This window comes from Lepidochelys kempii, chromosome 16, assembly GCF_965140285.1.
Source record: "Lepidochelys kempii isolate rLepKem1 chromosome 16, rLepKem1.hap1, whole genome shotgun sequence".
Classification (NCBI taxonomy): Eukaryota; Metazoa; Chordata; order Testudines; family Cheloniidae; genus Lepidochelys; species Lepidochelys kempii.
Window position 1 is genome coordinate 11,789,805 of NC_136395.1, and position 13,799 is coordinate 11,803,603.

The window sequence follows — 13,799 nt, forward strand, 5'->3', positions numbered from 1 at the left end:
CCATTCTACTCTCTATGAGCAGTCCTTTCAGAGCTGTCTACAAGACCACCACCCTGACTGCATTCAAATCTCTCCTCAAATCCACCATTGACACCCCTACAATAAATTTGCCAACTAATATCAACAAAGTAGAGGGGCAACTAAGAGTAGTTCACCGTTGCCAGCTCTCATATTAGGAGTCTTGTGATATTTGGTATTTCTCTTAAAAACCCAGCTCCTGGAATCATGTTATCCAAAAAAGAAAAACCACCCTCAGGCTCTCTTTGTTTTAAGTAAGTTTCTAACCTTCTAGTTGCAGGAAAAAGCTTAAAAGCAGGAAGACAGTGTGACCTATAGGCTCAGAAAACGTAAGAGAAATAAAATGAGCCCCCTCTTCCCTCCCCCCCCAATGTCATAATTTTCAGGCCAGGTTCATGATTTTTGAAGGCTCGGGGTCAGCAATACTGAGAAGGATGTGTAAAAACAAAATGGAGCTTTCAAGATCTGACCAATAACCATGAACCCATTCCACACACGCTGAACCCCTTACGCGTACTTTGGGGGTCTGATTCCTTTTTCTATATTCTAAGATTTTCATTGCCCCTTTTTTCCTCAGAGACACTGATTTAAATCCAGAGTGACTCCACGCTAGTCAAATGTGATACACTAGAATGACAATGGTGAAAAGGAGAGCGTAATTTGACTAATAGCATCTCTTCACTTTCGAGTTCGCTTTCCATCACAGTGAAAACATAAGTTATATTTTTAAAAATAGTTTTGTAATTATGCTGAAGCTTGCAGTTAGGGAGCAAAGCACTTATGTTATCAGCACATAATATTCATTCATATTTAAATGACTGTTCATTTTGCACAAAGGTGAGGTTATGATCACGCATAGCCTATAGAAATAGCAAGCCAAATCCATCCTTCCCTGGAGTTACCCAATCATAGAATCATAGAATATCAGGGTTGGAAGGGACCTCAGGAGGTCATCTAGTCCAACCCCCTGCTCAAAGCAGGACCAATCTCCAACTAAATCATCCCAGCCAGGACTTTGTCAAGCCTGACCTTAAAAACCTCAAAGGAAGGAGATTCCATCACCTCCCTAGGTAACACATTCCAGTGTTTCACCATCCTCCTCGTGAAAAAGGTTTTCCTAATATCCAACCTAAACCTTCCCCACTGCAACTTGAGACCATTACTCCTTGTTCTGTCATCAGCTACCACTGAGAACAGTCTAGAGCCATCCTCTTTGGAACCCCCTTTCAGGTAATTGAAAGCAGCTATCAAATCCCCCTCATTCTTCTCTTCCACAGACTAAACAATCCCAGTTCCCTCAGCCTCTCCTCATAAGTCATGTGTTCTAGTTCCCTAATCATTTTTGTTGCCCTCCACTGGACGCTTTCCAATTTTTCCACATCCTTCTTGTACTGTGGGGCCCAAAACTGGACACAGTTCTCCAGATGAGGCATCAATGTTGAAGAGAGGGGAATGATCACGTCACTCGATCTGCTGGCAATGCCCCTACTTATACATCCCAAAATGCCATTGACCTTCTTGGCCAATCAAAGGATTTGTGTTGTAATTTTGTTTGTTATTTCATAGAACGTGGGCTCTTATGAAAATAAAGATTTATACTGGGGTTATAAAGTCAGCATGCAATTATCCCGTGTCCCATTCCATAAGCCAAATATAACACAGTCCCTTCTTTTAAGTTAATGTTGTAGAGGGATCTGTGCATATAGAGGCAAATGAAGTGGTCGTCTTCTTTCTTTATGACTTAGCTTAACTAGAGAACACACTTGGCACACTTGTGCATTGGCCTGGAAAAAGACAAAGTGTTTAAAAGATATGAATGGCTAAGATGGCAATTGGTTGGGAAGTGGAAAGATATTTTAAGTAAAGGTTGTGGTTCTTTGCACTGCAGTTTGTAATTTTGCTTTGCTTTAACCACATAATTATTCCAGCTCTGTGGATTACACATTGGGATGATGTGTCCCTCAGACCTCACCATAAACAGACACTGCTCTCAGCTATGTGAAATATTACTGCTTCCCTCCCAACCCCAGGGGGCTTATGACTTCCTCTTACTAGGTGCTGAGGGAGCGAGCTGGCAACACTCCTTTGAGATAACCCTAATTTTTTAAAGAATTCATGGTTTACTTGGCCTGCATTCCATCCCAGCTGAGAACTCCTCTGTCCTTGGTACTAACATTTTAAATTTGCAGGAACATGCACATTTTACCAACACATGAGATCACAGAAATAATTCCTAGAAGTCGGTCTCCCTCAAGGCTAGATAGTTGCTTGGCCTAATTCTGTCAGATATAATGAAATCAAGAACTTGCTTCTTTGGAGACCAGCAGTGGAGTTGTAGATCCTTCCTTAGACCCTCTATTTTATGAGCAAAAAATATTGTTGAGAGGCAGAGATGGGATGGAGTCCGCTCCAGAGGGCGCAAAAAACCCCGCCAACAGATCAAATCCACAAACCATGAGGGAAATGGGGGCAAAACACTTGAAACAAGAAGTAGATCTTTCCTCCTTAACTCAGCCTGAAATGCTCCTTGGTACTTTGATGTAAAGCATAAGCTTTCATCGTGTAGGGGAACAGAAAATCTAGACACACGGGCAGCTCTGAGCAAATGGTGCATTGAATCAATGACTGCACTTGTGCAAGAAGTCTGCACAGAGACACCTTGCACATTGTTCGGACTGTCAACAAACTGAGGCTCTGCTGAGCTGACAGGACATTTGAGAATCCTCCAAGAATATCCTGACCCATTCTCTCAAACATATTCGCTTGGGATCTATCCACTCAAGAGCCATGTCTGACTGCAACTTGAGCTGTGGAACCTGAGGAGGCAGGCAGGGCCCAATTTTATGCGAGCAGATCTCCGCTGAAGTCAACACACTGACATCAACAGAGAATTTGGCCTGCAGTCTCTAAGCTCATCTGATTGCACAGAGGAAAACCGATCCCTTTAATTGCATGCAGAAATTAAATGAATTTCAAACAATGACATTGGTGAAGCACAGGTGTAATACGTTCTATCCACTGAAAAGCATTCAACAGACCCAGCTCTCCTCTCACCTGTACTGGTTTTACATTGCTGTAATTCCACGAGAGGTTACTCCTGACTTACATGGATGCAAGTCAGATCAGAATCAGGTCAACACACATTTCTGCATCCTGGGCAAGCTGAAGTTTCTTTACAATACAACTAGCTCGGTGTTCTGCGTGGAGCGTTATGCATTAGGTCTCACTCAACTTTCCAACTCTGAGTGCAATGCTAACAGCTCCCTGATTAATAGGATAAGCTCTGTCCATATATAAAGCAATTGAAGATAAATTAGACACTTCAGGACTAATTCTCATTTACACTAAGCCCTTTGCACCCATCTAGCAGTGTGCACCCATCTGGTAGTGTACAAGGACTTTAGAGTTTACACCAATTGCAAGTTATATTTACACTCAATGTAAGGCTCCTTCATACTTTCAGAGTACTGTAAGGTGGCCTTAGAGTAATTGAGAATCAGGCCCTGCCCCTTTAAAACAACACTGTTAATTTGGAGCCAGATTGTAAATGCCTTACTCATGATGATGAGCCATTACTCAGGGTAGTGCCAATGAGGGTATTTGTGTAAGTAATTGACCACCAATTGAATAAAGGGTTCATAATCCACCCTTAAGAGATCCCAAACAAACAAATCACAAGAATAAACTGACTTTCCCAAAATGTCGGTGGCAGTACCATATCAAAGATGATATAATCAGTAAAATAAGACTAGTAGAACAGTGAAATAGCTCCAGAAGTGTGACCAGATCAGAGTCAGATTGAGAGAGACCAGGCAAGTGGAAATCCATTTCTGTCCCCTTTTGGCATGTCACACTCTTTGGATCTTGTACTCTTTATAACAGACTTGGCAATGCAGTAATTGGGTGATCATTGGGTCACTGTAATTGTGAGCCCATGGGGGGAATGGAAAATTTGATCGCTTTTCTGAAAAGCAATCTGGTGTAGTGATGCCTAAGTACCACAGTTTTGGGCACCTTAGAGATGCCAATAACCATAATGACACATGAGTGCGTGTGTGTTTAAGTAAAAGCAACCCCACAGGCCTAAGGATTGAGAGGCCTGAGCATCAGAGTGAAAAACATTGCACCCACTCTAAGACTATTTTACACAGTGGTGTCAAGAGGCATAAGGGTAAATAAGAATCAGGCCCACAGAGTTAAACTTTAACATTAACTCCCCGGTTCAGCAAGGATCTTAATCACATGCTTCACTTTAAGCGTGTGCTTAAACTGTTCTGATGATTCAGGATAGATTATAATATGTTTTGCTGAATCAGGGCCATCACACCAGTGATTTTCAAAGGAAAATAAGTGAGTTCAGCACCCCTCCACGGGCCATCTTGAAAACCTCAGTCTAAAACTATACCCAGTTCATCTCTTGCTAGATCATCTACAGCTCAGCACGAGGATGGACAAGATATCTAAGAGATATCCTAACTGATCTTTTTCATTTCTAAGATTTGATTTTTTGTTTGTGTCTGTATTAAAACTAATTCGTTTCCATCACCATGTTCTTCTTAGTCAATTACTAAAAAGAATAGGTTTTCTAGCCATGAAACAATATCATTTTTGTTAGGGGTTTGGAAAACAAACAGCTATATGAATTGAAGAAAGCTTCCTTTCTGCTCCTCATGCAGTTCTGGTTAAAAGGAAAGCATTTTCTGTGTGAGTAATCTTTATAAGTAGGCACCAGAGCTCCCCTCTTGCTGAGGAAGAATGGCTAATATGTGATGGGTGACTGAATGAAACCTTGGCAAGGCTACCCTCCATTTTCTGAAGAATACAAAATGCCCACAGGCTATTTGCAGACAGGGATTTTCTGGTTAGAAATTCTTAAAACTTGGCAACAGCCAAGGTTAGTTTAATTGAAACTACAGTGGTAACACCATTAAGGATGTGAATTTGAGGAGATTTCTAATGTCCGAGTCAGCTCGGAATGAATTTGTCTTTTGAATCCAACTTACAAATAAGCCTTTCATATATATGGGGGAGGGAGGTAAATGGGACATCATTTCCATTGGCTCCATAGCCCAAGGAGCAATATCTTACTTGCGTTTTATTATGGACAGTTTGTGAGCTATGTCCTCAGCTGGTGTACGTTAGCCTAGTTCTTCTGAAGTCAATGCAGCTACATTGATTTTAACCAGCTGAGGATATGGCCCTATATTGCTGTGTGTACTAGCAATGGAATTTGGGGTGTGCGAATGACACAGAGAGAAATCCTAATAAGATATTTTTTTCTCATCTAAGTCTGAAGAAAGATATATAATCTAAATCACATTTACGTTGTAACAGCTTTTCTCCTATTTAAGAAGGCTAGAAAAAGACCATAGGTAACGTTTTTTTCTGCACTGCACTATGGACTTCATAATATTCCTTCGTCCTGCATCCAAACGTCTGGCTAGGCCCACAGGTACCCCTTGTCCCAAAGAATCCTCTCCCATTCCTGTCCCAACCATTTTGTGCAGCTTAGTTCCATCACACTTTGGGGGATTTTATTTACTGGAAGAATGCCCAGTTTTTAAACTTTCCCCACATGCAGAAGGCATTTAACTTCAACTTGGATTGGCTGGAGTGGGGAATGCACAAGTAAATAGCGGGGCCATCTACAGGCATGGTACACACCCCACAGCCCAGTGGAAACTGAAATAGCTCAACAAGGTATCTGAGAATTGTTCATTTTGCTTCTTTCTGACATTTTTCTTCTTTAAAGAACTGTCATTTCATTTCTTCCCTTTGAATCACACAAAGAGCTTTTACAGCCATCAGTAATAATCTTTTTATCTTGTCTATTTGTAAGGTTCTGGGGACAGGGACTGTCTCTAAGTGTATATACAGCACCTAGCACAACTAATGTGGTCATAACAACAACAGCTTAAGAGGTCTGATCCAAAATCCACTGAAGGCAATGGTCATAGGTGCTGGAACTAGGGGTGCTGCAGCACTCCCAGGCTTGAAGTAGTAATAACAACCCAAATACATGGTTTCTGCCTTCAGCACCCCCACTATAAAAATTGTTCAAGCATCACTGGTCATGATAGTTGATTTCAATGGACTTTGGATCAGGCCCTTGGAAGTCCTTTCCATCCATAGATCTCAAAGCACTTTACCAATGAGAGTAAGTCTCATAGCTCAGTATTGACCTGCAACTGTCCCCTGTTCTTCCATTCCTTGGCCCAGGGACTCAAGTGTATTTTCAGGCACAAATCTAGGACCAAACTTTACCGATCCTAAAATAATTTGTATTGTCTGCCATAATATTTCTACCCCTGGAAGATCATGTGAGACTGGTCCGTAAAATCATGTCATTCTGATTCCCATCTTTGTTAGCTTCCCCCCCGCCCCCCTTCAGTTGTAACATGCTTTCTGTGATCATATTGCAGCTATTATCTTGAAAACTGCCAGGATGAGGTATTAATGCTTTATGATATTTTCAGACTTATATATTTTATAAATTGTTTTTTTTTAAATGAAAGTCTCAATTCCTGAGACAGTGCTGCTTGGAAAAAAAGCCATTTAAGAATTTAAGTTAGGTAAAGTTAAGTTAGGTGGGGGGAAAACAAGATGGTAAATTAGAACATATTTTTACAGACCAATGTCTTGCAGCCTGCTAGAGTTCAAAACAAATGCTTTCTACCATTGGAAAGATGAAAGTCTTAACTTTCCAGCAGTATAAATCATGCATTTCTAACTCTGGAGGTTTATGAGATATTGGACCTTAAAACTGTCATTGGCCCTTTACCTAGCAATGACTTTATGGCATGTGTCCAGGGCTGAATATATCAAGTCCCAGACTTCAAACTGGAGTAATTTTCAACCTCCCTGTGTCTCTTATATTTAATTATGTGTGGAGTTTGTAAGGTAGACAAATGGCTAGTTGGTAACTACGCAGAGACCACCCAACTCTTTTTCACTTGTGTCCAAGTTCAAATCTGAACCCAGATCTTATGCAGTAAGAGGTTTATTATACTCTAATTAAAGTTAACTCACTATGTCAACTTACAGAGTAACAGCCGTGTTAGTCTGTCTTTGCAAAAAGAAAAGGAGTACTTGTGGCACCTTAGAGACTAACCAATTTATCTGAGCATGAGCTTTCGTGAGCTACAGCTCACTTCATCCGATGAAGTGAGCTGTAGCTCATGAAAGCTCATGCTCAAATAAATTGGTTAGTCTCTAAGGTGCCACAAGTACTCCTTTTCCTTATGTCAACTTAGCAGCTCTGCAAGGGTGAGGTTATATAGTTCACCAGAGGACTGGTATAAATTCTCATTCTCCATTGTCAATTCATGCAATCCAAAAAACCAAATTATTAATACTTAGCATTTTCCATGATGGCTTTGCATCCAAAATGCCTTACATGTCAAAGTCATACAAGCCTAGGCAAACATTAGATGAGATGTGTATTATCAGAAGAGTAGCAAACAGCTGTAAGTGGGTGGCCATTATTTCACATGATGATACCCCTTGAGGTTATGAAGCTGCTAAACTTTAGACTCACAACCAAACCCATTTTCAGTTCTGTATTTTGACAGCAGAGAAGGAAGGGGAGTATAGAACCTACCCAGAGAAATATAGACTCTGCAGCTATCTAATCTGGTCTTGCTTATCCCTAAGTGAAAGAATATCTTTAATCAAGAGAGCTTTGACAGTCTTGGTAAAGCATCCCAGGACATCTGCACCTATGAAAGAGTCCTTTAGTGTATTATAGGGATTTTATAAACGGCAGGTTTATGATCAATAAGCCACCACTATCCAACTCCAAACACCTTTTGAAATTCCAGGCTGGTAACATGATAGTTAAGAGTAATTGCAATTATTCTGGGGGAGAGGGAGGGCAGACAGTCTATCCCGAGCGTGGCGAGGCTAGCAAAAGAGGGGATTTCCCTATAAAAGTTATGCAGTCTGGACAGTGTTACAGTAACTTTGGGAAGTGCTGCGGAGTCAAATTTTATGGGGCACCCAGCAGCACTAATTCAATGGAAGGGCGGGGTTTTTTTAGGTCCCCCTTTATTGGGGCTGGTTCAGCAATATGTACTGTCTGACACCTCTTGCTATGTGACACCAGCTTTGCTGTCAGACAAGCCTCAGCACTCTAATCTGCAAGATGCATGCTTTTCTGTGGATCATAGGGCTCCTCCAAGGGCACGGATAGCATCAATACTAGAAAAGTAACTAGAAAAGCCTCTTCTCTGGGATGAAAGGAGACATAGGATGACATTAATGAAGAGAAAATCTGGCACATGAATAGTAATTTGTTGCAGACAATGAGTGCAATGGGGCCAGTGGGGGTGTGGGCAGGATGGAGTCTTTTGACTAGTCCCTTTTTACTCAGCTGTTTTACAGCTGCTAATCTCCATGTTCATTAAGATGCAAACTCTTTGCTGGGCTGATAGTGGAGAGGGGGAACACCTGCAGCATGAGGCTGAGCATGAACTCCCCAATAACTGGTGTGAAAACCCAGTGGCATTACTGGTTCAGCTTGATTTTAATTGCGCATGTTGATTTGATAAAAAAACAATCCAATTTTTCAGATTTATTGCTTAGAAATGTAAAATGAAAAAAGACACAAAAGAGAAAACTCCCATACCATATCTAGGTCTCTCTCTAGCTCTCTGTTATAAAAGAGTTAATACTTGCTAAGTCATCAAACAGTACATACCATTTACAGGCTCTTGCTTTAAAGAATTTCAGGGCACATACAGACACTCTGATACATGTTAGATAGACCATGTTTTCTAACTAATTGAATGTGTGTAGTTGTAAGTTTTCCTCTCTGCTACTTTATTCCAGCATATGGAGGGGAAGTTTGAAAATGAACATTCACTAAAGGAAGACATTTGCTAAATGAACTGGTGGGAAAACAAGATACTAATCAGACTTTCTGCCCTAGTCACTGAATAACTGCAGTGTACTGCCTTTTGTTCCAGCTTCTGTATAAATGAAGTATTGGTAAAGAATACCTGTCTTGTGCCTCTGGACTATGGGTGTCTCTACTGTATACTAGAGACATTTCGTGGTTTTCCATTTATGCCAGACAGCATAAACGTAACATTTTATCTGCCCAGTGCAACGAAAGTTTTGTAAAGGTGAAAATACTAGCCCAAACCCAGTTCTTCTCATTAACCAGATATTAAGTTGTAAAACACAAAGGGAGAACACTTAAAAATGATGTAACTACAGAAAGTTCTGAAGTAGGACTTAACCATTAAACAAAGCCGAGGATTACAGTCTTCTCTATCAGCTGAAGCAATTTAAGCCAATAGGATCACTAGTAATGCCAAAAATTGTAATGCACAGGGAAATAATTGGCTAATCATGAGAAAGTAACTCTCGTTAGTACAGAAAGTGGCTCGTTTTTACCTATCATGATGGCAGAATTTCAACCCTCTACCCTGGAGTCCTCTTGTCCTGCCATTTAAATACTTAGTAATAAAATACCAGCTGTGTGTGCCTTTGTCTTTTGTCCCCCAATACAGAGTCAGATGTCACTGTACTTGTGGAAGAAAATGGAGCCCAGTGCGGGGAAAAAAGGTGAGGGGAAAAAAAAAACTGTAGCGCAAGGGAAGTGGCCAATTAAAAATTAAAACCTTCCAACTCTTTTCAATTCATACCTAACAGTCTAGAGATGAGAATTATTTGAAGTGCCTAAGAATTAGAAGTGGGCTTGATCTGATAGGGGGCCACCTTCTTTAGTTACTTGAGTAGCAAAGTGAACCTCAAGAATTCCACTCCACCCAGACATTCATTTTGTACCCACCTTCTCATCCACATTTCATCTGGATTTCCCCACATCTAGAGCTCAGCAATCCCCACACTCATTCATTCATTGATTGGTTCATTCATTTGTTCAGGCCAATGCCACTGAGACACTCATCTGATTATATCAGACCTCAGAAAATAAAAACAGACTGAACGCATGCACACTTCATGAAAAACTGTTCCCAGATGAGATCCTCTGGCAGCTCAGACTGAATAAAAGCAGTGACTGTAAAGTTCACTAGGGCACAGTCTATTATTGCAAGCTTAAAAAAAGAAAAAGCTCCGGAGAGTTTTTGTCGCTGTTCTTGTTTAGGGGGTTTTTAGATTTAGCAATTTGTGATGAAGCAGACTTACCTTACAAGCTTTGATATGAATTAGATCCCACCACAAGCAGCCTCCATGAAATAAATAGGATGTAAAAATCAGCAACCGGCTTTCCACTTTGTTGCTGTCCTGTCAAAACGGAGAAAAAGTTGTCTTGTCTTATAGTCTGTGTGTGTTTGAGAGAGAGAAAGAGAGAGAGAGAAAGAGAGAGAGATGTTTGACAGTAAGGCAAACTATGGTCAGAGCAGCCAGCTTCTGCCTGGTTTTTATAGCTGAGCTAGAAGCCCTGATCCTTGTCTCATTCCACTGTAATGGGATGCCTCAAGGCAAGCTTTCCACTTTTTTTTTTCCAGTTGGCTTATTAAAGGAACAGCCTCCCGAGTCCCTTTGGAGCGTGGGTTAGCTTGTCAAACTGAAACACACCACACACAAAGGTATTTGCATGCAGTTTATGGCTAAAGAAGGAAACCCATGAGGAAAAAAAAAAAAAGTGAGCTCAAGGCAAGTGACTCAGAGGAGAATATTTTCCTTACAGCATCAGCAAAGTATATTATCAGAGTTTTTAGTCTTTCCCCCTCTTTTTAATGCTGTGAAATAAAATCCAGTAAGAGCAGGAGGGTGGCAAGCAGGATTCCAGTTCCAAAGATGCTTCTTACACATCACAGCCCCCTCAGTTGGTGTAAATCAGCCAAACTTCACTTGGTTTATGCCAGTTTACACCAGCTGAGGTGGAGGCCCATGTAACTGCAACTTTGCATTAATTAACTAATGTCTCTGAGCTGCTGCAAACGCAAAAGCTGTGTGGAGGGGGGAAAGAAGAAAAGTCTGAGCTGAGCTCCAGCCTGACGCCTTGAAAAGGAGAGAGAAAAGAGAAGCCTCGTCTTTCTTCTTGGGATTTGATAAAAGGGGATTGTGTGTCTCGGGTGCATGTGTGTTTGGAGAGATAATCTGTTCTCTTGTGTGATGCTTGTGTTTCATCCAGCTGGGGACAAAGCCCCCTCACCTTCATCCCTTTTTCTCACCCAAAGCTATCAATAATCTACAGACCACACCCTTTAGTATATTTCGAGGGCATCTTTTTTGTTCTCTCTATTCTTCCCTTGAACCTCAGGTTTGTGACTGAGGGTTAAATGTGTCCTGGCTTCAGTATGTACGTAACCTGTATGTTCTTCCTATCGGGCAGCATAAACTAGCCCATTCAGCCCACCCCAATTACTTACCTTTTAAAAACCTTCAGAGTTTCAGCTCTGCCCTCACCTAGCTACTGTCCTGACCACACATCTCTGATGCTCTTCCAGTAAGCAAGCACTGCCGTCTGATGCACTCCCTTTGGCCTGATCCAAAGCCCATTGGAGTCAGTGTAAACACACCGGTTGGCTTGAACAAGCGATGAATATGGCTCCTAAAAAGGAGTGGGATCCTTTTGAGCTGCAATCCGAGGGCACCACCTGGACGCTGGCTGGAATTAAAATTGGTTGACTGGCTCCTTCCAGCTACTTAACCCCTCTGACTGCATCTCCTGTCAGCTGGCTGTTCCTAGGAACTCAGGATTTGCCACACAGGATTAGACCACTTGTCCATCAAATCCAGTATGTTGCCTCCAGCAGCAACCAATCCTTGCCGTGTTAAGGGAATTACACTACAGGGAATATCCTGCCCACCCGTACATATCTAAGGCAGACATAATAGATATGGTCAACTGTGCTCTACTGCACATGGAGGAGGGAAAGAATTTCTGACCTAGGGCAGTCATCTTAAACTTTGAATCCTGTGACTCTCATCATAATTACTTCAGATAAAAAGACTGGATAATGCTCTGACCATTTGTAAGAAAATAATATTTGATTCTATTGTTTGACCCTCTAATGGACAAACTGGAGGGACTGACTCAAGAGCTGATCAGAAAGAGTGGGAAAATTTAATATTTTATTGGATAGGTCCTCGCATTTTAAAAATAAAGGAAAGTGTCAAAATTCAGATAATTCCACCCACCTCCACAATCAGTCCAAAAAAAAAAAGAAAAATGGGAAGAAATCAAAAGACTGTTGAAAATTTTCCTTGATTAGCCTCCCACCCAATTTCAAAATTTTCAACAAAATTTCAAATTTTGAATTTTTTTGACCAGATCTAGTGTTTGCAACTCTGCATCTGCTACTTCAGGAAAGAATCCTGATCCAGGAAACACTGATGCACAGGCTTAAAGTTAAACATGATTTATGGGCTTCACAGATAAAGGATAGGTTTCAGAGTAGCAGCCGTGTTAGTCTGTATCCGCAAAAAGAAAAGGCGGACTTGTGGCACCTTAGAGACTAACAAATTTATTTGAGCATAAGCTTTCATGAGCTACAGCATCCGATGAAGTGAGCTGTAGCTCACGAAAGCTTATGCTCAAATAAATTTGTTAGTCTCTAAGGCCTGGTCTACACGGGGGGTGGGGAATCGATCTAAGATACGAGAATAGCGTAGCTGAAGTCAACATATCTTAGATTGATTTAGAATCACTTACTTGACGTCCTCGGGCGCGGGATCGACGGCCGCTGCTCCCACGTTGACTCCACTTCTGCCTCTCACCATGGTGGAGTTCCGGAGTCGACAGCAGAGCAATCGGGGATCGATTTATCGCGTCTACACTAGACGCGATAAATCGATCCCCTATAGATCAATCGCGACCCACCGATCCAGCGGGTAGTGTAGACATGGCCAAAGGTGCCACAAGTACTCCTTTTCTTTTTACAGATAAAGGATGTATTTAAACAAAGTGTTTCCTGAATGGGGGCCTATCATTGCTCTTTAAGAATCTCCATGTTAGGAGTTGTCTCTCATCTGTTCTTTATATTCTGGTCATTTCAAATATCCTCCAAAATTTTTTACAGTGGTCGTTGCTAGTTCTGTGTTAGCAGAGGCATCTATTTTCCCCAGGCAGCTCAGGAGCAGCAGCCACATTAAATAAAGCTGGTGAAGCTTCCGAATTTTGATTTTCTGTGAAAACACGGAATGAATTTTTTCACAAAAATTTTTTATGGGGGGTGGGGGGGCACAAAACATTTGTCCTGTTTTTCAATTAGCTATAGAGTTTGTCAAGAAGAGGAAGAGAAGGATTTCTTCCTCCCCTCCCCCCATTCCAATTAGTGACAAATCCTCTGTTCCAATTGTTTGGAACCAGTTCTGTTTCCAAGAAGTTGTCCCCCACTACTGGCAGTTGAAGCTAGACAAATTCAGATTGGAAATAAGACACACATTTTTAACAGTCAGAGTAATTAACCATTGGATAAAAATTTCCCAGGATCACGGTCGATTTTCCATCATTGACAGTTTTTAAAAATCAAGATTGGATGCTCTTCTAAAAGGTCTGCGAGGATGATCTAAAAGATTTTGGAGAAGTTCTGGGGTTTGTGTGATACAAGAGGTCTGGCTAGATGATCACAATGGTCCCTTCCGGCCTCGGAATCTATGAATAATCACCAATAGGACCTGGGAGAGAAGCTGAGGGTGGTCCACTGTCTTCTAAAAATACCACATCCCCATTGTTCTGGGCAGGTTGTACTGGAACTGATGTTCTCTCAAGCTGCATTGACAATGTTATGCAAATAGATAGGGCACCCGCATGTTTCCTACTTTGCTGTCTAACCCTTTTCAGGGTACAGCTACTCTAGTACAGA

At 41.4% G+C, this 13,799-nt stretch overlaps 1 protein-coding gene across 6 annotated transcripts in view; it reads right to left on the bottom strand.

Annotated features, from left to right (window-relative positions):
- TNC (tenascin C) overlaps positions 1-10,388 on the bottom strand; it is a 92,348-nt gene extending 81,960 nt beyond the window's left edge. For 2 of the 6 annotated variants that reach the window (XM_078849027.1, XM_078849025.1), the window contains exon 1: positions 10,171-10,379. The gene's annotated coding sequence lies outside the window, so the exon portion shown is untranslated. Of the gene's footprint in view, positions 1-10,170 lie in introns of all 6 variants that reach the window. The other 4 variants (XM_073314117.2, XM_073314116.2, XM_078849028.1 and 1 more) reach the window with 3 other exon arrangements.
- Positions 10,389-13,799: the final 3,411 nt, after the last annotated feature.